Genomic DNA, 26,122 nt, shown 5'->3' on the forward strand with positions numbered 1-26,122 from the left:
ACATTGCCCGACAAAGTGCTTTTTTTTACTAACGAATATGTCGAAAATTGAAAATAGTGAGCACTTTTATAAAACCTACCCAAAAATGACAAAGAAAAGCTAAAATTGACCCCAATTGATTGTAGTTTCTGGAATTTGCTATGAAAAGCACGATTTAGATTTATATATTGACTTTGGGTAATTAGTTTTTGAGCAATCTGAAAAATTGAGGGATAATGGCTTTCAAGCTAATAAAATGTGTAAAAAAATCACTGATTTCAAATATCGTGCAAGACCCATCTACCGATCAATTAACAGCGATTTCTACTTCCAACGCTCTTTAAAAAACAATGTTAAAAGGCATTTCAATTCGATCTTCGTTTTCAACTAGAATATTTAATCAACTATCAAGAAAAAATACGCAAGTTTGGAAATGAATTGGCAGACAGTGCAAAATAGCCGAAAAGCCCAACAATTCTAGAGTACCATTCACCGATCACTACAAGTAATAGATATCCATTTGCCGGAAATTCTAGGTTTATAATTTTTTATTACCGACAAATTAGGTCCAAACATGTGTTGCAGACTTTGTTCATTCGGTTTGTGTATAATTCACTTAGAAATATTGTCCTTACACAGTTTTATTAACAGTTGGCTTTGAGTTAAGAGAAAAAAAGCGGTAAAATGGCAACGGATTTAATACAGCATTCAAATATAATTATTTGGAAAAATATGAAAAGACGAATAATGAAAGTGTATATTATATTGATGTTCTACGTACTATTTCCATATTTCACTTTATTTATAATTTCTAAATTCCGTGCAATATTCGAGTCAAAACAATCAAATTGATCGGTAAAAGGAGGCCTATCGGTGGATGGGCTCTGCACGGTAATTGCATACAAAAATTATCAAACGAGAACGCTTTTATTTTTAATCAAAACGTTAGAGTATGTTTCGAAGAACAATTTAAGCTGAAAATATGGACAAATAAACAAAAACAATATTTTTGTCTATTTTGGCCAGCATTTGAAATTAGTTACGCCTCTGTGCGCCGCGTACTGCAGGTAGCTAGCTAGCAGCCCGCCATCCCGGAAGGTTATACGCAGTGGCCTTCTCCGCGTACACGTCTGAGCACTCTTTGAATCTGAGCTTGATTCGCGAGATCAAGCATCAAGCCAGCCAGGAACCCGATACAGTACATCGAGTTACCGAAAAATTGACAGAGGCGGTCGGAATGCTTTACCAAATATCTGTAATCGAACGCGATTAGCTGACCGAAAGTGGAACGACCCTAAACTAAACCACTTAGCCTTATTATGTCATTGAAAAAGTTTTCGCAGTTTGTGAGCCCATTCTTTTTGTTAAAACAACAATTAGGGTGATTCTAATTTTACCAAGATCAAAAATTTAACTTTTTAATCATTCTAGATAGAGTCCTATGACCTTCAGTGTAGCTACAGAGCGAAAAGTTTTAGAAAAGTTTGCTAAAGACTTTAAAATCAAAGCATAGGGTGATTCTTAGTATGTCTTAGAAAAATGTTTTATTCAAATAACTTTTACGGCATCGATTTAACCCTTTACAACGCCCAGAGTTTGAGGCTATAAATAAATGTTATATTAATAGAAACACGGTTCTTTTAATTAGTTTAGAATATATTTACATTTATTTCGCAATAAGAATTGTTTTCAAAATATACTTGCTACCGCCCGTTAGATAACGTCAGTCTTCGTAATGTTTGATGTATTTCCAACGAGATTGGTGCAAACTTAAATACAAATCGAGTCGGATCAGAAATTCAGAAAGAAATTAAGGTGGGTTACTGGTAATTACTTTATTAGCAGTAATTAACCTCTGATTCTGAGGATAAGTTGAAAATTAAAACCACAGATTACAGATGTTCATTTATTCATTTTATTTTTTTTCTTTGCAATTTTTACCACTCATAAATCAAATTTACGGATTAAAAATAGATGTTTTTACAAATTTGCATAACCAACTTATAGGGTCTAGAGTATTTTTATCAAAATCGAGCTAATTTTATTGTCCAAAAGGAAATCGCCGCATTGTTTTCAAAAAACTCTTCACCAATCTGACACTTTGCACTGTATCTCTATAAAAAGTAATAAGAAGAGTTGTCAGACTCCTAACAAGCAAATTTCATAAGATTGGAACACTTCTCACTTCATATTCCAACTGCATATAAGGTCGTTATTCGAGGTATAATTGAGCAAAAAACGGCGACTTCCTTTTTTTTTAAATTTCGCAAAATCGATTTCTAAAAATTAATTTTTTAAATTATAAGTATCTCTATCTCTCGAATAATATAAGATAGAGCTTTGATGTATTAGAAGAAAATGTTTGACTTTAAAAGCTATGAGAAATATCTGAAAGATAAATTAGAAAAAAAAATGAAAACTGAAAAAGTTATACTAAAAGTTTGGTTTTTAAATTATTGACCTGGTAGTATGTTTAAATTACTTTCACGATGGACAATATAAAGTTTCGTTTTCATGATAAAATATTACACTCTACAAGACTTTTCTATTATTTTAAATAGTGGGTAGGGAGGTTCAAAATCTAAAGGAAATTAACTTTTTAATGGTTCGAGATAGAGTTTGGAAGACTGCGAGAAAATTGAAGAAAACAAAATTTTAAAATTTAATCGAAGACACTGGAACTTTGTCTTGTACTTTTCATTTCATAAAAAAATTCTGAAAAAAGAGCGTTTCGTAAAAATTATGATTAATTTGTATAAATTTTGTAGCTCTGATTTTTCAATAAGATTGTTTTAGAAATATTTTCAGTTTGTCTCAATGTACTGAACCTCTTGCTTCTTTCGTTAAAAAGTTATATATACTTTTACTAAAAATTTGCTATTTTTTGAGTAATTATTGCAAGATATGCAAAAATATCCTATTTGCTATTTTTTGGTCTGGTGGTATCCAACGGGGAAAAACGATCGGAAATGGTGGGTGAAGCTAAGCAATCATGTGAAAAAAATTCCACCCCAGCAGCGAGACTCGAACTCGCAACCTTTGATACTCCGGCCCAATGCACTAAACCCTTATGCTATCCCTGGGTATGGCGACATCCCAGAAAGAACATATGATTATCCCACTGGCGACGGTGATCGTACCCTGCCTGCAAAGCAAGAATCACACACAACGGCAGCTGATCACCCCAACACATTTGATCACATCGTTTTTCCCCGTTGGATACCACCAGTCCTAAATAAGGTATTGGCACTAAAGTCAAAAGACAAAAAATTTGAATTATTAGTTTTATTTTTTGGTGATTTATTCTACAAAGAATGGTATTTCAAATGACAGCAACGGTATTTAACGTTAAGTGCCCCAATCAAAGATAGTGCTACTTGGAAAAGTTCTCATAACTTTGAAACGAAAAAAGTTTTGTAGTTGGTGAACAAAAATAAACCATGCGCAATAAAATGATCTTCAAGTTGTCCAATACTTTAGTGTAAAATAAAAACTACAAAAGTTACAGAAATAAACATCGCAAAGCTTTCAATTGGATTTGTCATACAATGGAAGTTTTATACCTTCCATTGCATGACAATTGAGCTTGCGAGTCGTCAGCATTTCTTTCTAAAATGTATTGTTCTACAACGTCATCGAAGACAGTCATGCTCTATCTCGAACCGTTAAATAGTTAAATTTCAAATCTTGCTAAAATTAGAACCACCCTAGCTTCTATTTAAACGAAAAGAAGGGCCTTGCAAAGAACAACAAATTTCCTAAACATATTTTAAGGCTAAGTTATTTAGTTAAAAATCCTGCTAAATTTACATTCTGGACCATTGTGCAATGTGTGTATGTTAAAAGCTGCCACGCATATTACGCATCACTAACGCACTATCGATCCGCATTCATTGCAATTTAGTGTGTTTCATGCGCTCATTTTTTTTACCAAAAGTTCACGCAGGCACGTAGGCAGTGGGGGCGGGGCTAGAAGGTACCTCCTAGCCCAAAATTTCCTGATAAAAATAAAAATGTACACAAATCAAAAACTGAAATTTGCAAACAATAGAATAGTCTCCCTGGACGTGACTGTACATACTTGTTAGTCACATGGGTATGTAATATCGAAATATTTGGTTTCGAGAAGATCTCTAAAGATACAAAATTGATGTTCGCCGTCATTCTATATACCAAAAAGACCTAAGAAATCAAAATGGCGACTTTTCCTTAGTGTTTTATCATATGAATCCATCAAGATGGATATTTTTGTTTTGCAAAGGTTGTAATAGTAGGATGTCTACATATTCAAAAATGATATTCACCACCATACAAAAATCCAACATGTAGGAGCTATATCAATTATGACGGATTTTTTTACTACAGACAAATCTAAAAACCTCCAATGTGGGACTTTTAGAATAGAGATATCGCCATCTTGGATTTCAAAATGACATCGGACATCAATATCCATATTGATTGGGATAAAGAAAATTCCGCTAAACCGGAAGTGGCCATCTTGGTTTTCAAAATAGTGTCAAAAATTAAGCTTTGGTATCTACTCGTCAAGCCTGTTCCGAAAATACCCATATTGATCGAATTGTAGAATTAAGCATTTGCTCCAAACCGACCATTTTCGGGTTCCGACAACCGATTTTAGTTTGAGAACTGTTGCGTACATTTCGGATGGCATTCAATGTTGAATCACAAAATAGAATGAATTCACTTCGTTAACATTTAACACACATAACTTTTCCATCGATTTACTTCTTTTTATAACCCTAGAGAAATAGTAAAAAAACTTGTTGGTAGAATTTCACTTGTTCAAAAAACTATTTTGACTGTAGAATTCAACATTGGCTTTGGCAATCGGCACAAAAAGAACGGGCTAATGTAACACACAAATTCATATGAACTTTTGAAAAGGGCTTATAGGATTTGTAAACAAACTTTTGATTTGCTGATTTCTCTTAATTCGCTATAATATCAACACAAAGAATTTCAACCTGCTTCTGCAAAGGGTAAAGATGTGGATTAATGTGTAACGAAAACCCACTCTGTAGTCGAATAAGGAGCAAAACAAGTTTGTTTACAAGAATATCTTTAGCCCTTTTGAAAAATTAATAATATTTAATAATATTTTTTAGAATAACCATGCACAGTGTTTTAAAACGTCGTTTTCGTGCTCAAAATTAACAGCGTCTAAACCGTCAACTTTAGAAATATAGTTTGTTCGGAGAAGTTGTTGTTTTTATGATTGCGCATCTACAAAAGTATACCGTTCAGTGATTAATTCACCTAAAAGTGAAATACGAAATTTATTTTCCGATATAATTAAGATAGAGACTTTGTATCTTCGGCAAAGTTGTAGCAAATATTACTACAAAAGAAATTGCTGAAGACACTATATATCCAGCTTTAATAGTTTACAAGTTATGGAACACATTATATGGAAGACCCCTTAAAATTGTTTTTTTCATGATAACTCTTTCAGACATTCTGCTATCTTCTTGGAATCTTCCGCAAAGTTGTTTGCGGTATCGAAACACATATTTTTACCGAACATAGTTACTTTCTATCTGTTGAATTTAAAAAGATATTCCAAATTTTACAATATTTTTGTGTGAATTAATCACTGAACGATATACTCCTGTGGATGCGCAATCATAAGAACAACAACTTCTCCGAACAAACTATACTTCTAAAGTTAACGGTTTAGACGCTATTAATTTTGAGCTCGAAAACGACGTTATAAAACACTGTACCATGCCTGCTTTCTGTCAAAAGTTACGTCAGGTTGCCGACAACCGACCAGTGCCGGCAACTGACCACTTCCCCCTATATATATATATATATATATATATATATATATATATATATATATATATATATATATATATATATATATATATATATATATATATATATATATATATATATATATATATATATATATATATATATATATATATATATATATATATATATATATATATATATATATATATATATATATATATATATATATATATATATATATATATATATATATATATATATATATATATATATATATATATATATATATATATATATATATATATATATATATATATATAGTCATTTTCAATGTACACTGGGATCTTCATTTCAACACTATCACTTTGAATCATATGTTTTAGGGTTTTCTGCAAAACGAAACTTTTTGCTTGGTCTAACAGGATGAATGATATCAATACTGCACTGCGCAGGGTATGATACTGAAGGTAGGTGACATCATTTAGCCTAAGCTCCATGTTAACCTTCAGAAAATGTTGCACCTCGTGAACTCAGTCGTGTAGAACAAAATCTCAAGCCAACAACCGGTGTGTTGGGTCGAAGCAGCGCTATTTCAACAAATTCACTCATGATGGCAAGATAAGTACAATGTTTCGTTTGTTCCAGGTACGCTAGATGTCGTTTACTTTGCTCGTTTGTTGCTCTAACTTGGCAGAGAAAAAGTAGATCGAACGGTTTCCTTTGTTCTTAAAACAATGCACACAAGATAAAAGTACTGTGTTGTGGTTTGTTTTGCGCTGGCTCAGACAACAGCAGAGATTCGTGTCCGATATCTTTGGTGGTTGTAAATCGACTAAATACAAAAGATGAGGTTTTGTCTTCTGAAGAGTGAGATTGAAAGAAGCTCAGGTCCATAACACTTTTAGCCGTTCCTAAAATAAACAAAATAAATAAATTCAAACATTGGGGATATTAAATAATTAAATTCCCTCAAAATTTATTAAATTCCACACATATTAAATACATTCGTGATAATTTACACGATTTCTAATTTACACTTTTGTTCGATCACTTCGAGTGGAATGTCCCATATTAAAAAAAACGAAAAAAAAACTCATTGCGAGGAAATCCTATACCCTATATGTCTCTGCTGTTTTAAGTGACATTTCCACAAGTTTAAAGAGTAAAGAGTATTGTCCTAATGATTCAAACAAAATTGAAAAATAATATCACAAATATTATGTAAATTTCACCCAAAACTCTTCAGGGAGTCGTGTAGCTTGGAATATAAGAAATTTTCATTAAAAGCATTAATCGCAGTTTCGTGCTAGAGTAATCATTCCAGTTTTGGATCCTGGCGGAAGTTCGGACGATCTGGAGTTAAAATCATTGGTTTTTTTGTCTCGAGGGTTCAATATGGCTCTTGTTCTATTGGTAGATGTTTAGTAAAACAATATGATCTGTGTACATGTTTTATGAAAATATCGAATTGTTACCCTGAACTTTGAAAAGATGTAAAACTGTTTTCCCATAGTTTGAAGAGAAAGTGGGTACGTAAAATAACTCCATAAAGCTAACGCAACGTACCGTGTCATATAAATCTTGTAGCGGTTTTTGTGTCTGCTTGACACATATGGAAATGGAATTGCATTCACAGTGTTTTTTTTAAATTCATATTATTACCTCAAACTAAAACCAGTATTCATTCGCTGTGTGCACCTGACCGAAACTCTATAACGCTTCATATCCTTGTACTTACCGACTAAAACATAACTAACTGACAGTAAATCTAGCACATTTGAATGCACATGCTAAAAAAGCACAGCTGTTAAAGTACATCCCGGTGCAGAACGTATTCTCCTATTCCGACAGATTTCGTATACCGAAGTCAGTGACTAGAAACAACGTAAAGAAGGGCAGGTTTAACTGCTTGCCGATCCCGAAAATGCTTGCGGGACCTGACCCCAACTATTCCGAATTTGGAGAAAAATCAAACCCGACCATCAGAAAATTTACACTAAGAATTCACCCTGATCAGAGCTCCAGGTTATAACGACATTAACGACTGCCCTATGAGACCCGGCGCCTTGCTTCGGTACCACTAAACCAGCACATGCACACATATGCTACCCACCGAAAAAACAGCGACCGCAGCAAAAAAAAACTTTTTCAATTAAATTTTCCGGAATATAGATGCACGAAACGGAACGTTTTTATTTCATCTCTCTGCATGCCTTCACCTCCAAGTCACTCAGTCGGGTTACTCCATTAGCTACTGTTCGCCCTGCTTCTCATGGGGGAAGCTGCTATAACAATCTGGCTCGTAATTTTTCTGCTTATAATAAACTCACAGCACCAGCGACACCAGCATCAGCAGGCAGCAGCGAAATCCTCATGACAGATAGCAGATAGCACACTAGAGTCAGCGCGCAAATACAGATAACAGTAGGGATGCGTACAGTATGTCCCATTCCTGTGGCTACCGTGGCTATGTGAATTTTAACTTAATTTTAGTTTCAGAGTATCACCAGTCTTCAAACAAAACAGTAATTCTATTGTATATATTTCTATTTAACAGTGGATGCAGTTTACTTACAAGTTTCTATGAATTATAAATTAGGATTTGCTCCCACATTAGTTTTTAAATTCGGATGATTATATATGATCACACAAAGCGTAATGTACAAAAAATTCCACCCGATCGACCTGTACAAATCCCGACTGTATTCAGAGGGGAATCTTTCTCTAAAACACACGCACTCACCAACGCAGCAAGAGCGCCACGCAGGTCCCCCGTTGCGATATCAGTGCGACAGTAACCTCTCTCACCCCATCAATGCCATCACAATGCGTCTCCGCCTGACGCCTTGCATCGTCCATGGTGGCGCCCGCCGTCATCATTGTGGAAAGCCAATACTACAACCACTGCGACAGGCGCATGGTTTCCACATGAGAAGTGGGGCTGCTGCTCTCAACTGGATCCGGACGGCATGCTCGCAATAATGCTTCACTCACACAAAGCATTGTAGGATCAAATATGGGGCAGTGATGCCATATGTAAGAAAAGTTTATTGATGGTGAGGTTTTTGGAAAGAAGTTACGATGATAGTCATACCTCACTGAGCTAAACGATCGCTGATTTATGGCTCCCAATCGGAGCCTAGATTCAAATGGATGCTATTATATTACCATAACTATTTTTGACATGATAGGGGAGAGGGAGGGCCCTTTTTCTTGGCGATACCTGATTCATTGCCTATGTCGTATAATCATAAAACCAAAGAGTTTATATTATGATTAAAGGGAAAAATGTTTTACGTTTATAAAATGTAAAAATTCGGTGCCACAGTAATTCAAAATCTTGCATAATACCAAAAAAACTATTTTTGGGACATTCGACGTTAACCGTTGTGTGTCCGACGCGGTACCCGAGTACCTTTTTAAGTTTCAATTAATTAAATTCCTATGTTTTATCCATAGCTGGAAATTGAAACTTAGTGACATCTTAGAACTTCACTAAGTCAAGCTTTTGGGTTAATAATATTGTTGATATAGTAAGGGTGGGAGTGAGGAGGGGCTCCTGAATTTTTTTACTGCGTAACAGGCCGACGTGGGTACCCGGGTACCCATAAAACTAAAATGCCCGTAACTAACATAATACCCTACCGTTTTCCATACTTTTGGCCGTTTTGGATTCAGGAACTCATCCACTTTTGGACTTGGTAAAAATGAATCGGGTTACTTCATTCGGTTCCCGGGAATCCGGGTTCCCGGAAGCAGGTTCCAGTGCTGGGGTACTATTTGCGAACTTCAATGGAATACTAGTAATATGGGTATCAAAATTCTTGGAATTGCATCAGTAAGCTGTATCTCGTGGTTTTGGAACCATTTGGTGATTTGACCCCGGAACGGACATTCCGGAGCAGGTTCCCGTGGGGCCGTGAGTGGCCATTCCATTCCAATTCCATTTTTCAAGTTGCCATAGGGTCCCGTAACAATAAAAAACAGACTTGCGAGACAATTTGAAGAGTTTTGTACAAGAACCATACTCATATTGCTAGTACATTATTAAAATTTACAAATCATATCCTAGTACTGGAACATTACTCCGAAAAATCCGGATTACCAAAAACCAGATCCATTATTCCGGTTCTGTTGTACAGAATCAAAAAGTAGACGAGTTCCTGAATCCAAAATATCTAAAAGTGTCCAAATCGGTTAAAGGAAGCCATAGTTATGAGCATTTCAATTTGTGGGTACCCGGGTACCCTCGTTGGCCTGTTAAAGGTGTTTTTTGTTGGACACATAACTGTTAAAGAATTGCGCTATGCTATATTGCTCCTTAGTAGTGTCTCTGTTTTTGGAGCTAGCGTCAATCCAGCGCTAGCTTAATCCTTAGTGACAAGTTAGTGTCGAATCCTGATGAGACGAAGTGGAAACGCAAATTTCATAACTAATTTACTAAAAAATTGGTTACGCTGTCATTTTTCAACTGATTTCCAGCCTTTTAATTGCTCCGGACAGACTTTTCCAACGATTCGCTACGCTAAAACCTTTTATTAAAAATACTACTTAATTTTTGGACAACAAGATGAAAATAACCATTGTTTTGCTTTTTTTTCGTTAAAAGATATGAAAATTGCTCGACATTTTTATAAAGAAGCGTCTTTGTTCTAATAAAAATTTAGAGAGAATATTAAGTTCCATTAAACAGCAACGATCTCATGAGTACTGTGGTTGAAGTTGGCCATACATTTCAAAAAGTACTCCAGTTAGTTTGCCAGGTTAGGTGTTGAAATTTCTTGTCTGTAGTCATGCTCTGTTTTGTTCTTTTAGCCTCAGATAGAGATTCAATTAGTTACGGGTGTTTTTGGAGCGTGCTGAATATATTTTCAATAAAACTGTATAATAATTTAGGGGAGACTGAGGAGACTTGATCCCCGGGGAGACTTGATCCCATCATTGTAACTCAAAGGCGGATCAGAATACATTAATCGAATATACTATAAAGTTGCGTAGTTTTATCTAAACATAAATTTCATTAACACAGAAAAAAGAAATTGGGCTTTTGTGTAACCGTTTTTTACTGATTTAAAAAAAAGTCTCAGAAGAAAGCAAAGATGGCAGACGCTGCTCTAACCAAAGGCTTCAGATGGGTAGGATGATAGAGAAACAGGGCAAAAATAGGCTTATTACCCTACATGCTCTTTTAAACACGTTTTCATAAAGGAATCAAGTGTCCCCAAATTAGGGATCGAGTTTCCACTAATCTAAGAATTTTCCATTTTTTTGTTGTTTTCCAGAATTGCTCATAGCTCATGTCCAGTATCATATTTCCATGTAATTTTTTTATGATTATTAGTCATCCCTAGAAACAACAAAACTACAAAAAAAATACATAGTTTTTTATCATTCCACGGAGTTGGACTGAAAAATAAAAAAGGGGATCAAGTCTCCTCAGTCTCCCCTACCTTTACCATCAAATTTCAGTTTCACATTCACTCCACCTTCAATAGCAAATTTTTGAAATTCTTCAACCAATTGGCCGAAGTAAATGACATTTGCATTGACGAGATATACAAGAAATAAATTCTATTACTTTGGAGTGAATTCCAGAAATAAAAATATTTGTTGACTATTTTTGCACTGTAAATAGTACCGCCAATTTACCCCAACCGCATATTTTACAAAAAAGTATTTAAAAAATAACTTTTGGTGCAATATTTTTATGAATGCTGAAAGCACTTTTCACATACTATCGAAAAATATAATCATCTGAAGAATATATTGAAAATCACATTGAAACGTTTAAACTTAAAAAAATCTACCTAGTATCCTCCAAAACAAAATTTCGCACAAAACTTCTTCAAAAAAAATATTTTGCAACAAAAACACATTGGATAATGTGTACTTGAAGTACATAACATATATGTCTACTAGCAACGGGGAAGGATTCCGCCAACTAGCTCCCCTAAAGTTCAAATTGACAGCAAAGTCGAGAATTGGGAAATTTTTTTTATTTCATTGAAAAGTTATGAGAGTAAAACAAAAAGGGGATCAAGTGTACCCACTCTTAGGGCCGTGGCGTAGTTTTCTGACACCGTTAGGGAAGACTCAGTTTTGCAAACTTTTGATGTTCACCTTAAAAAATGTATATTGCAATCTCCCGAAAAACATTCAGGCTTTAAGGTTTGAAGAATTTCACATAGACATACGAATACAACAAAAGTTGTATAACATTCCACTGATACGAATTGGATGAGCAGGTCTTTCATTTCGATGACGTGGAAAGTGATAGACATTTTTTCGGGAGACTTCGTGAAATCAGTCGACATTAGGTATTTGAAGGTGACGGACGGAAATTTGTTCCTGAGACTATACGTGCAAATCGGTTTACTGATCAAACGAATCATTGCGGACTTCAACCCGTCTCTAACGCACAGTAATTTGAAGAAATTATTTGAATATTCTAATTATTTTGGAAACTTATACAAATTAGAGATTTCAGGGAATTTATTTTCCGGGATTTTTGGCTTCCTCGGGATTCCCGAGTCCCGGGAAATTGTGTTTTCTTATTGCCGGGATTCACGGGAAAAAGGTTTTTTTAAATTTGTTCAAAAAAAATCTTCTGCCAAAAATAGCAGGCAACATCTCGACCGGCAAATACTTGGAGTAGGTAGTAATTGTAAATTATACTTTTTCAGCTGGTTCGCACATCAATGGGCGCTATATCTTTGAACTCTTAATACGCACACAATTTTTATTTATTTGTTTTCTCGTTTTCGGCACTCTTATTACTATTGTTAATGTCAAAAATTTTAATTGCTAACTTATATATTTTTTAAAGGTATAGTGTCCAAGCCTTACGCTAAAGAATGTTCATATTTTCATGCCAAAATCGACAAATTTGCCAAACCGCAAAGCATTTCTACACAGTAGATTTAGTGGTGCGCATGATATCTCTGCAACCAATGAACCAGGTCTTGGATTTTTTAAAAGTTATTTCGTAGTTTAATAAATAGATCCTCAATGAAAATCGAGATTAGCTACGGAAATTGGGCTGAGTACTTTAAAAAGTCGATTAGTTTTAGTTTAAAAAATTGGGATGGCTTGTAAAGATATCGTGCTTAACGCAAACGCTATTGAAAATAAACAAATTTTCCCAGACGACTGTAGAAATATTTGGTCCGTACATAGAATGCATATTTCGTCCAATGAGTTATACTGGAATGGTAATATCAATTTTATTATATGAATTATACATACAATTTTGTATTCCGCGATATTTTCGATTTGTATGAAAAGAAGTACAGAACGCGTTGTCTGTCCAATATTATAGACATCCAAACTATTTTAATGTCGCTTTCAAGGATGCAATATTTTTGAATTACCTTAAGATCAAGAAATTTGGCTCCCATAATAGGAAATCGATGGAAGACTTCACTCATCGCTGCGTAGTTTGCCCATTATTCGCTTTATTTTGATTCAATCTCAATTCGGAGTGATGCAGATCAGACAGTGCCAGGAAAGGATTTGACATATCACTTTTTTTGACTTGATCGCACTCTACCCTGGAGCAGTTGGATCATTTCATTGAAGGTAACCAAAGAAGATACCTTGCATTAAATTGATCCCATCCCATCGAAATGCTTTGCAACAAATTCCAGTTTTGGACAGTAACTTCAGAAGCTGCGTTCAGAATATCGTCTCAATCGTAATTATGATTACCAGAATTTAGGTTATCCAATATTGATCCGAGAAAAATCATTCAAAAGAAGTTGATATTATATAATAGTTCATCAAATCGATTTCTTCTGACAACTGTTTTGGGACCAATATACATGCAATCAATCAGGTTTGAAAACTTTTAAATTTATTCTTTTATGAAATGTTTTATTTATTTCCCGAATCCCGAAAAACTGAAAACCGTCGGGAAATGGAAGCTCTAATACAAATACAAAAACACGATTTTCAAAAGATCATACCGTCCCTCATCATCAGTGTCATCAATTTGATATATCTCCCATAATTTCTGTCTCTGCCTTCGAATTCTTCAAATTTCTAATCTGCGCCGGGCTCTACGCCCCTGTTTAAATAAAATACCCAGCTGATGCTAATATGGATGTAGAGCAAGATACGTCATCAAAGACTCCAATTTTCTGATATAAATAAACCATAAACATTGCATTTGGCTGGATCATGTCTGATCCTCTGTCGGATCAAAGATAATCCGCTAAGTATTCTAAAGATTTTAAAAAAACTGACACAGAAATAATCAGGGACAGATACTCGAAAGCCTCCGGATAAGTTGAATTGTGATATTCTGTCCAATGTTAGTTGCGCTAGTGGCGATAAATCTTTTGTGAAGAACTACCGCATCTACATGTCCGCTCATAAAGTTAAAATTGACGGTCTGGTCCCCGAATCGAGTTTGTCATGCGTGCATCTACTGAAGCACGGGGTTGGCTCAATCAAGGATCTTTTGCGAAGATTTTGAATACGAATTGTACTTGGCGGGACATAATTATGTTCTTTTCTTTTACGAAAGGGGTCGTCTACCTGCTCAGTTGCTTGTACCGCGCGTCGTACATCGCAACATTGCACTAAATTCAAGCAAATGAGATTTAGTATCAATAATGCTCGGTGTGACAATGGCGCAGAGATGCTCTGATACAATTTTAAATTAGGCAGGGCTTACTATAATTGAACTAGAAATATTAACTTGTTATACTGACGAAGTAGAAAGTGGTATCTTCGACACAGTTTTAGGAATGCTTGTAATGAAGAATTTTGTGGAACAACTTGAACTTGTAGGACTAAAGGTTATCGATTTATTAAGCACCTTCTATGGCAACCTCCTTTTTTATTTCGATTATAGAGGTTTTAACCTTAAGGTCATTCACCTCTTCGGGTTAGAAAAATCTCTTATGAAAAATCTCTAACCCTATGTGCGGGGTCGGGACTCGAACCCAGGTACGCTGCGTACAAGGCAATCGATTTACCAACTACGCTACACCCATCCACGGCAACCTCCTTAAATTTTGTTGCGGTATTATAACCACGTAATATTGTTGTAGACTGTACGTAAAAATACTCATTCGTTTCAAAGTTATAGAAGATTTTTAAAAAAATTCTACGCCAACTTCAACTGCCGTAAACCGGGGTCACATTGATCACTTTTCGAAGTAATCATTACATATTTTTAGACGCAGCACATTTTTTTCAAGTTTAATATATTTAAACCACGTACTGATGCATGGAGCACAAGATTGGATGGTTTTACCTAAAATTGTCCGCTTACAGATATTTTGCCAAAAATAATTTCAAGTTGAAGTCCGTTTTCATATTCCGGGGTGACTTTGATATCCTGCATGTTCACCCACATTAAGTTATTGATGTCAATGTTCTTCATTCAAATATTTGTTTAAACTAATTCTGGAAAGATACTCATTGTTAAATAGATGTTAATTGGTATTATACAAAGTATTTCAATGTACTGCAAAATTCGAGTAACAAAATTTATAATCGTATAATTTGCGTCCAATAAAAAAATGAAAGATTCTGAAAACCTTTAAAACTGCTAAAATTGTTTTATTTCAGTGCTTTATCAATGTACATAAAGTTGCATCCATTTTAACACGTTGGAATATTGAACAATAAAAAATGTTGCGAATTTTAGCTTAAAACAATTTTAAATAATTGCCAACCAGTTTCACTAAAAATGTATTTAATATCAACAAACCCTTAAAACTAAATTTAGCACATCCCAATCTAAAGAAAAATAAAAACTCGCTTGTAATTTATTACTCTTGCTCAAATCAGTATTTTATAAGTTTAGAGTAAAAATCATTTCAAATTAAAATGATTCGGTAGACTATTCTGGTTTAATAAGCGATCTACGAAAAAAGTTTCAAGTGATCAAAGTCACCCCGGTGATCAAAGTCACCCCGGTTTACAGTACATATAAGAGAGAAATATGCAAACCAAAATGGACGAGTAGGCACTATTCACAATTTCCAGAATGTGCATGAAAAGATATGAAGGTTTGATGGGTGGCACTCTTGAACCCTATGAATAGGATAAGCTCACTTCTACATGTTTTTTTTTGCTTTTTCCCTATAAAAATCAACGAAATTTTTTTTTTCGAATCCCTCCCTCTCGAGTACCTACCGACTGTCTAATCTGGAAATGTTGTTTTAACAATTACTGGGGTATTTTTAGTATGTTAGACAACGAGGTAAAAACGATCAGCGACAAAGTTTTGCAGTATAGCCTGATAAGTTTCGCGAATACAATTCAAAAATGCGATGTCTGTTCATAGATTTCAAGACAGCGTACGATTACGATTAATGCACGAACACTGTCTTCCAATAACACTGATTAGAAGGGCGATGCGCTATCTAATTTATTCTTCGTGGACGACAACGACATCATTGACGTCGATCAGAGAGCAGTCGTAGAGGCGTTTGTGGCTTTTAAGTAGGAGGTTGAGATAATCTGATTTACTATTAACTATGACTCGAAAAACTGCATTGAACCTGATAGATAACGGGGCCGGTTCAGACACCACACAAATTCACCGATTGTTGTGTTCTGAGTTTTATAGACAATAGTATGAGGTAATAAGTCTTTCGACCGGCATCCTCACCACAAGAACAACGTTTGGAATACCCGAGAAGAAGTTTCTCCAAATATCAGGTGTAATGGATTCTAGCTCTCCCTATTGCGACATTTTGCTCTTAGCTCAGGAATGGGTAAGCGGTGATAAGTCATGTAGCCTGATGATACTGATGATAGATGAAAATTCATGAAAACTCGGTCGCATTGAGCAAAATTTAAAGTCAACGACGGCAGCGTTAGGTCGACGCAGAGTCAATTGCAGGCATGGGAAAATTCATTCACTCGCGCGACTGTTGCTGACTGTGGATCACCAAGTAACCACAATTTTGTGCTCACTAAATAACGATGAACAACGCACCAAGGGAGAAAAGTAAAAGCTTCACAGTAGGTCACTAGATAAGCAAACTGCGAATAAACAGTGAAACTTAAAATTTTTAAGAGCAGCGTTGATTGTTCGCTCGTGAATGTTTATCACGTAGCTTCGCGAAGCTCATAAAGGTTTCTTGATGCATGAATAAAACATACCCCATATTTTTTCACAGGATTTTTTGCTGACAGAGTGCGTTATGGGTAGTTTTGTGATACACTACAAGTAATTTGATCTACTAAAGTTTTTTTGCGGTCATTTTTTCAGCGGTGCATTGTTGCAAATTTTGAAAAACGTTGATTATCGGCTAGTTTTAAAACGGTAGATGGTTTTCCAAGCATTAATTATTTTGTACGAATATGAAAATGAAATAAAACTATATAATGAAAATCCTATGCAAATCGCGAACCGCTCGAGAAGAGCTTCGCGAACGAAGCTATCCGCGTTGGGGAAGGATAGAATAAAGACGCAACTGATGTGCTCCTTCGTTGGTTGTTATAGCTTTGGCACGCGTGTGTCCGTCGCTACAGGTTGCTAGGTATCATTTTCGATGCTAACAGCAGGGCCGTCGAGAGCCGCGCCGGGCCCCGGGGTTCGAAGTACTGACGGGCCGTACCATATATGACTTCTTATTTCAACATCGATTAGAGGAACTATACAAATGCAACCGTTTCAATTAAATAATTTTTTATGAAAATTGTTTATTTGATACGATTCAATGCGTTAGCTTACCAGAGTCGTCAGTATTTTAAATAAGTAATAGATGAAAAAATAAAAATAATAAAGGAATATTTGTTTGTGGCTGGCCATTAGAATGACTTGCGTCCGATTTGCCATTGCAATTGGAAACCTTTTTTGCGACATTGCCATACAGTCCATATCGCCATCGTTCATGCTCCCTTGACGCACGTTAATGCTACCATCGTTAATGCTGCTCAGAATCCGAGTTTAGAAAAATTAACCACCCTTCGTGAGCTTGAAAGAGAAATAAAATTCTATTTATGCCCGCCGCGATGAATCGAAGGTTTGTTTGTTTTCCTCGTCCGTCCGCTCTGAGATCATCAAGCAAAAGTGCACCAGATATAGATTATGCAGTTCAGTTATGCTCGAAAATGTAAAAGAACTTCTGCCTTCAAACTGTCCACATAATAACAAATGAATGCTTTGGTTTGTGAATGAATTTATATTTCCTCTGCACTCAACCATTCGATTCTGCATAAAATTTCAGTCAGTTTGGAAGTGAATGAATGAGGGAAGCATTGAAACTGAATATTGAATTCAGCAAATTCATCAGAAATAAGCAACTGAATGTAAAATTTCGCACCACCGATGCTGCCTTGTTTCTTATTGTTGGTACATGTTGATGATTTTGAGGCACTGGATGCAGCTATTGCAGTTGTCACTATGACCTGAACGAATTTTCTTTATTGGTTTCTGAACATGGTAAAATCGGTTTTGGAATCAGTTGTTACATTTGCGCCAACATTCAGAGAGAAAACATTCCAAATGCGATGAATGGGATCCAACAGCGAAGTCTGCTGTTAGAAAGACTGAGACAGAGAGTTGTGAGAGAAAGAGTTTCAACTTTTGGTGAATACTAATAGGTAGAATAAGTATCTAGTTCAATTCCCACATTTTTCTGCATCAAATGTGTACACTGGAACCTCTATTTACGGACCAAGCCAAGGGTTCGTAAATTGAATTAGTTCGTTTTTTGGGATTTAGATCGTAAAAAATTCGCTTCACATTCTTATCAAAATTCGTTGGTTGAGCAACATTATCGATAACCCTAACAATATGGGTATTTCCGGAACGGGCTTAACAAGTACATGATGAAAATGGATATTTGGCACCTTTTTGAAATCCAGAATGGAGACTTCAGATTGAACAATAATCTCGATAACCCTAACAATTTGGGAATTTTTGAAACGGGCTTAATGAGTAGATGATAGAAATGGTACCTTGGAGCTATTTCAAACAATATCTGTATAAACTATGAGGGTATTTTTAAGCGGGTTTGCCGAGTAGATGAGCGATGCCCTTTTGAAGGCCAATATAGCGTCTTCTGGTTCAGAGAAGTTTTCTGTAATCATATCATCCGCATCACAAATCAATATACCTATATCTATTCTATGATTATCTTTTTTCGAAAATGTCAATATTTTAGGTTATAGAGATGTCTTAACTGGAATTCGCCATCTTGGTTTTCAAAGTGGCTTCATTCATTGATTTTCGTCATCTACTCGTCAACCCCATTCCGAAAATATCCAACTTTTATTAGTAACATTAGCTAAGTATATGATAAATTGTAAACAACTTCATACTGTACACTTTGACAAACACTTGCGATAAATGAAACCAGAATGGTTCTATTGCACTGTTGAATGAATCTAATTGGGTTACGTTCACGTACTTCAGAAAACCGGAACGATTGGAACGTAGTTATTATTATTGAGAGGGAAAAACCCGCGGGAGTGGATTTTCAAAAGCTCCTTCTCCCGTAGGCACAAAACCTCTATCTTTTAGGTATCAACATTTAACAAACAAACCAAATGATACAATGACTAACACTAAACACTGCTTAAAATAAACACTTCTTAAACTCTATCTTACATGGGTAAAGTATTAACATTAACATAAATAATTGGCTAACACTATCAGGTTTGGGAAAGGGTGCGCGAAAACAATTTTTTTAAAGAAGTGCGAGACAAATTGAAGTCAAAGACATTGTAACAGTGATTGAACACTCTACACATGCTACTGACGGGTTCATTTTTGCCATAATTAGTACGAGACACTGGAAGACGGACAAAAGAGTAGGAACGAAGGTTTCGGAGGCGAATATCAATGTTGAGAAGACGGAGTAAATCAGGGCAGTCAATGCGAGACAATAACAGATCAGAGACAAAAGACGCTTTGGTCACATTGCGGCGCAAAGACAGTGTTTCAAGACCAATGAGGTTGCAACGATCTTCGTATCTGGGCAGATTGTAGGGATCGCTCCAAGGCAGGTGGCGCAGCGCAAAACGCACAAATTTACGCTCAATACTCTCGATGCGTTGAATGCTGTTCTTCTAGAAAGGAGCCCAAACAACGGCGGCGTATTCCAGTGTGGAACGAACGAGCGAGCAGTACAACGATTTTAAGCACTGTACGTTAGTGAAATGCTTAGTAACCCTAAAAATAACTCCTAGATTACGCGAAGCCTTAGACGAGATAAAAGCAATGTGATCCTTAAATGTAAGCTTTGAATCCACAAGAACCACTAAATCTTTCACTGTAGTTTCTCTTTTTAATTTGTTTTGCAAGATAGTGTAGTCGAATGTTACGATGGAGCGTTTTCGTGCAAACGTAATCACAGAACACTTCGAGGCATTCAAAACCATCCTGTTAGTCATGCACCAATTAGCGAAAATGTCTAACTGAGATTGCAAAAACAAAGCATCAGAGTAACTTTTAACTATATGGAATAACTTATAATCATCGGCATAAGACACCTTGAAGCACTTAATCAATGAATCCAGATCGTTTATGTATAGAAGGAAAATATAAGGACCGATATGGCTGCCTTGAGGTACGCCGGACGTTACGTCGAAGGATGAGGATAAATGATTCCCGATTTTAACAGACATTTTACGGCCTGACAAGTAAGATCGAAGCCATTGGTTGATTTTATTGAAGGCGGCCGACAGATCGGTGTATATTGCATCAGCCTGCAATCGATCCTGTAGCGAGCGAGCGATAAATGAGGTGTAGGCTACTAAATTAGTGCAAGTAGATCGCCTGGGAATGAAACCGTGTTGAGTTTCTGATATGTATCTAGAACAACAATGTGTCAAAAACTCGAGAACGATGAGCTCCAATAATTTCGATAGTGCACATAAAGATGCGATTCCTCGGTGATTGGGAACTTCGCTTTTGGATCCTTTTTTATAAACCGGAAAAACGTAAGATGATTTCCAGATGGTAGGAAACACTCCGGAACTTAACGATATATTGAAAACGACGGACAGAGGTAGGCAAAGCGACGACGAGCATTTTTTAATGATAGATGATGGGATTCCGTCAGGTCCAGGAGTGTTGGAACACTTGAGTTTTATGCAAGCTTTTTGTACAATATCGGAAGATATCGTGAAATTAGGTCCAATACTAGTCCTACGGGGAATGTTGTCGGCTGCTGCGGAGACTTGTTGATTATTAAGAGTATCATTGGTAAAAACACAGCTGAATTGTTGGCGAAATAACTCACAGATGTCCGGCAATGAAGTCGCTTCTAAATCACCCAGCGACATAGAAGTGGGTAAACCTGACTCACGCCTCTGTTCATTAACGTAATTCCAAAATTTTTTTGGATTGTTACGAAGGTGGCTCTGAATACGATGAAGGTAGGAATTGAAGAGAGACTTATTAAGTCTCTTGTAACAATGATTTAAGAAGATTCTGATTCTTTAGCATATCGGTATTTCGAAAACTTTTTTAGAGCTGACCTTTTGGCTAATTTAAACTTTTTTAGTGTATGATTCGACCATGGAGGATATTCACAGCCATGATTGAGTTTTTTAGGAGTAAACTGGTCGATAGCATAAATCAGTACGTTCGAAACAATTTCAGCCGCTGCGTTTGAATCAGATTGTGGCAAGATTTCATACCAATTGATACGAGACAAGAAAAGGTGCATTCCTCGAAAATCTGTCTTGCGATAGGCATATGTCAGCTTCTCAGCGGTATCTTCGAATGTACAAGGTACACATTTTCGGAGAAAACAATGAAGAGCAGGGTGGTGTTGGCATAGTTTAACGAGAGGAGCTGGAGCACGACAAACGGCAAAGTGATCGGATAGCTCCTGGCTTCCAAAGCAAAGATCCAAAATACAGTTGTTGTCATTAGTGACGTCACATAGTTGAACTAGCCCCGCGGTGCTGTAACCGTCGAGTAGCTGAGTAATACACGTGTTAGTTGATGAGTGTGATGAGTCTGGGTGCAGAAATGATGTATTATTGCGAACCCAATTAATGCCGCTAAAGTTGAAGTAGTTGATTGTAATATATTTGCAGTGTCGACAGAAACAATAAACTTCATCAATTAAATTAAAATAAATTTAATTCAATTAAAAATGCGGGCCCCCAAAATAGACCCGGGCCCCAGGGTAGTTGCCCCCCCTGACCCCCCCTCTCGTCGGGCCTGGCTAACAGAATACATCACAACTAAAGAAAGCTTGCTTATGAAGTGCGAACGAACAGTTCACGATGCGATTTTTCCCATGCTTGGTCAATTGTACTCATAGTGAGAAAAATAAATGTTTCCTTTGTTCTCTAGACAATGCACACTAGATACCGAAGTTGCTAATTGTCGTTCACTTGGCTCGGATGTAGGTCTGACTCGAACAGAAGTAGAAAATAGTCTGGTGATGCTTACACTTGAACTATTGCAAAGCTAGGAATATTATTCATGAACCCAATTCTACTCAGTGAACTGATTCATAGAATATTTATCACGATCTTATACTAGTGCTCGTGAAATAATTCACAAAACCATGATACTGCCAATCGATTCCACCTTTATGATCCAGTTCATATATTTGTCTTTTTATATATGTTTTTATATCCGCATGGGAACTGTTTCATAAAATTCGAAGTATTATTCATGAATCCATTCATGTCATATGTTACCACCGACATGATACAATTTATCGTATATAAGCTCAGAATATTACCCAGGGATTCATGTTGGGGTTATGAACTAATTTTTTAATCGTAGATCACGATCTATCTTGCGTCCGCGTAAATAAGTTCACAAAATTAGAAGATATTCCAACAATTTACATTTTCACTCTGTTCTCGGACCTGAAATTTTTAGGTGAACTGTTTCATGAAATTTGGAATATTATTCATGAATTCATTTCTGGTCCCTGAACTGGTACGTGATATAGGGAAACCCGGCAGGGGCAGCGAAACACTTTACGCCCGAGTGGGTAGAAAGCATAGGGTGAGAGGTTCATTAATAAGGATTTTTTCCCTTTTCGCAATGCACTCACATTAAATCACGTTCGTTTATGCAAATGGAATTGTGGTACATCGATGTTTTCAAGTGTGTGTAGTGCGAGATACATGCGTTGCACATCTAAATTTTTTGAAATGGTTCAAAATTTCGAGTGGGTAATTACCCACTCGGTTATTTTCGAGTGGGTAGTACTACCCATACTACCCACGCTTTCCGCCGGCCCTGGAACCCGGGGCTATTCGGACCTACTTAAGCAAATCGCCCTTTTAGGTGGATAGATGTGAGAAAATTTACTGGTCAAAGGACCTAATTGTAAGTTTGAAACCTCAGCTGCATTTTGATGCCATAAAAGGTTCATTTTCACCACTCAATGGCAGCGCTAGGCGACGATTTGCAAACCTCTACGTTTTTCCATCCTTTTACAATTTGGGTATAATTCGAACCTCCCTACGGGGCAATTCAGACCGCGGTTTTTCTTTAATTTTTTTGCAATGGAATTATGTTTAGATCTAAAATATAAATATTTATCATTAAGAAGCAAAAAAATAAATAAAATAAATTAACAAAAACTTAATCTGGTATGTCACAGCTGTCGATTGGCGACCCATGTATTTTCTCTGCTGTAGCGTGTGCAATGGTGTGCGCAGCCGCAAGCCGCTGCATGGATGGTGTACGGAATAGGGGGTCCGAATAGCCCCGTTCGCTTATTTCGCACAAATGTGGCGAGCGTCTCGAAAATATTTGTGTTTTCACCCAAACAAAAATCATTCCATAAAATAGGAGCCTGAAGCTTTCCAAAACACTTACCTTATATTTTTTCACTTTTATTTGTTGCTTTAATCAAGATTTTTCCATTATATTGCTTTTTGTTTTGAGAATGGCAAAAAAAACAAAACACGTTGTATCTCCTTTTTACAAAGAACAAAAAATCAAATTCAGCTCTCAAAATAAATGTTTCCGAATAGCGGTTCCACGAATATGTACGATAGTCAGAAAGTCTAGCTATTTTTTGAGAAACTGAGGGGGTCCGCATTACTCCCACTGTCTTAATAGCCCCGGGTTCCCCTACGATATGGTAGCGCCCAGCCGCTCGCGAGCGGTCATAGATTCGAATAGTCCGGAAGAAAATAACAACTGCGCTTAGCACGGTGCTAAAATGTACTTTTCAAATGACCTAGTATAGACTGTAAATCTCATCAAATGCAACACAAAATAATGTATGATACCAACAAAATCTTGATTTATCGCATTTTCGCGACTTTCGACTTTACAACCGATTGCCAATTTATTGAGTGATTTGGAAAGATGAAATGCCCTTTCTAACGATATATGTTATGTATTTTGTTAAGGTTCAACAGAGAACGCCTCAATAAGCGGCAATCTTGGAAAACTAAAATAGCAGTTTTTTTCACACCCTTGCAAAAATCTTTATGAAAATGAATCAATAAATTTGTGGCATTGGTAGAGTATTGTTGATTGATTTTCATGAGTATATTTCCAACGGTGTGAGAAAAAACTGCTTTTTTCCATTTTTCAAGATGGCCGCTTTTCTAAGCTTTCTTTGTTGAACCTTAAAAATACTATGCGGTTGTGGGACAACAATAAGAAAGTAACCATTGTCTTGCGATTTTTTCATGAAAAATATGAAAATTGCTCAACATTTTTATAGAGAAGCTTATTTGATTTATTTAAAAATTAGAGATGACATTTAGTTCCGCATCTATCGACCGGTTTAGCTTAAAATCGGTTGATGAGTGATTAATTTTTTCCCAAATTAGAAACTTACTTGCACTCTTAAGGGTGTTAGGTATTGTCGTGAACTATGGGATTCTAAAATTATATCTGCCGTTATTCTTTCCAATTTTAACATTTAAGATTTCACACTTACTTTTGAATGTACATATACGTAATCGAGCAAAAAGTCGATCTGTCAAATTTTTATATGAGACCGCCCCCTTAAAAGTTCAGGCGAATAAGTACTAATTTGGAAATAAATGAATAACTATGCCATTTTCCAGCCGAATTTGAGAATAAATAGGTTGTTAGATGCGGTATTAAATGTTATCTCTAATTTTTTTATTAAATCAAAGACGCTTCTTTTATAAAAATGTGAGGCAGATTTTCTATTTTTCATGAAAAAATCGCAAAATGATGGTTATTTCCATATTGTTGTCGTGAAACTCCAAAATTTTTTAACACAAGAACATAACATAGCTTACCGTTGGAAAGATCATCATTTGTCGAAAGACCCGAAATTTATTTTTTGCAGATCAAGATTTCGAGTAATTGATCAAACGTGTTGTATTTGACCAGACCTACAACCTGAAACCTCACTTAAAAGTATATTGTAACACACTGTAATACATGAAATATCATAATTCAATATCAATTCTTCAAAAGGGCTAATGAGATTTTTATAAACAAACTTATTTCGCTCATTACTCCGCTGTCGAGTCGAAATTCATGAAAGATACACACGAATCAACATCTTTACCCTTGGTAGAATCAATTTCAAATGTCTTCTGGGTTGAAAATATAACAAATTAAGAGAAATCAGCAAAACAAAATTTTGTTTACAAATCTTATTAGCCCTATTCTAATGTTGATATGGAATTAATGTTTGTGAAATAGTTCGCGTAAAAAAACGGTCTAAAATTGTCCAAATAATGCGAAACTTGGCATCAATCCAACTGAGAAAACTAATTCTTTTGTTTAGTGTTTATTTGACCAACTAGGAAACTAATCCAGCGTGCGTAATGAATGCGCATGGTCTTGTTTGAGTGGAATGATGGCAGTATGATCATGTATGAGGATTGCGAATTGACAATGCGCGAGAAGAATCTAATACCAGTTACTAATTTGCAGCTGTCATATCAGTACGAAGAATAAAAATAATATTGTCATATTCATTGCTTGATTTTAATCCATTAAATCATCAATAAATTATAACAATTGTTCTCATTGTACTTTCATTTACTTTGGAGTAGTACATGCACTATGTTATTGATTGTCATATTAAACATATTTCTTCGTGAGTAGTAAAATGTTAATTAGATTCTTTTCGTTCTTATTGTCTCCAATCTTGTTCTAGTAATAAAAAAAACCCGCGCGCCGTGTTTCGTCGGAATAAAGAAACAAGGAATAATAAAATTGTTACTATTTCCAAATCAATTCAAGAAACGATAAATCTATCATAAATTCTCGGCAGCCGACTGCCCAGAGCAAAAAACATATGATAACACTTCTGAGAGTTGCATACATCGTATGACTTATCAAGATAAATCCAGAATTGTGTAACTCTTTACCCCATCCTGCCAGCAAAAACTTCTTCCCGTAGCAAGCGTGGAGATGCAGATGTATATACGGTCTCCACAACGTTTGTTAAACTAACATGCCTTT

The 26,122-nt window shown here is 35.9% G+C and overlaps 1 protein-coding gene across 1 annotated transcript in view; it reads right to left on the reverse strand.

Moving 5' to 3' along the window:
• The window catches only part of LOC131689698 (cyclic nucleotide-gated cation channel alpha-3), a 520,080-nt gene that overhangs the window by 491,810 nt on the left and 2,148 nt on the right, over window positions 1–26,122 (reverse strand). The window lies entirely within an intron of this gene.

Source organism: Topomyia yanbarensis, chromosome 3 (genome assembly GCF_030247195.1).
Source record: "Topomyia yanbarensis strain Yona2022 chromosome 3, ASM3024719v1, whole genome shotgun sequence".
Classification (NCBI taxonomy): domain Eukaryota; kingdom Metazoa; phylum Arthropoda; class Insecta; order Diptera; family Culicidae; genus Topomyia; species Topomyia yanbarensis.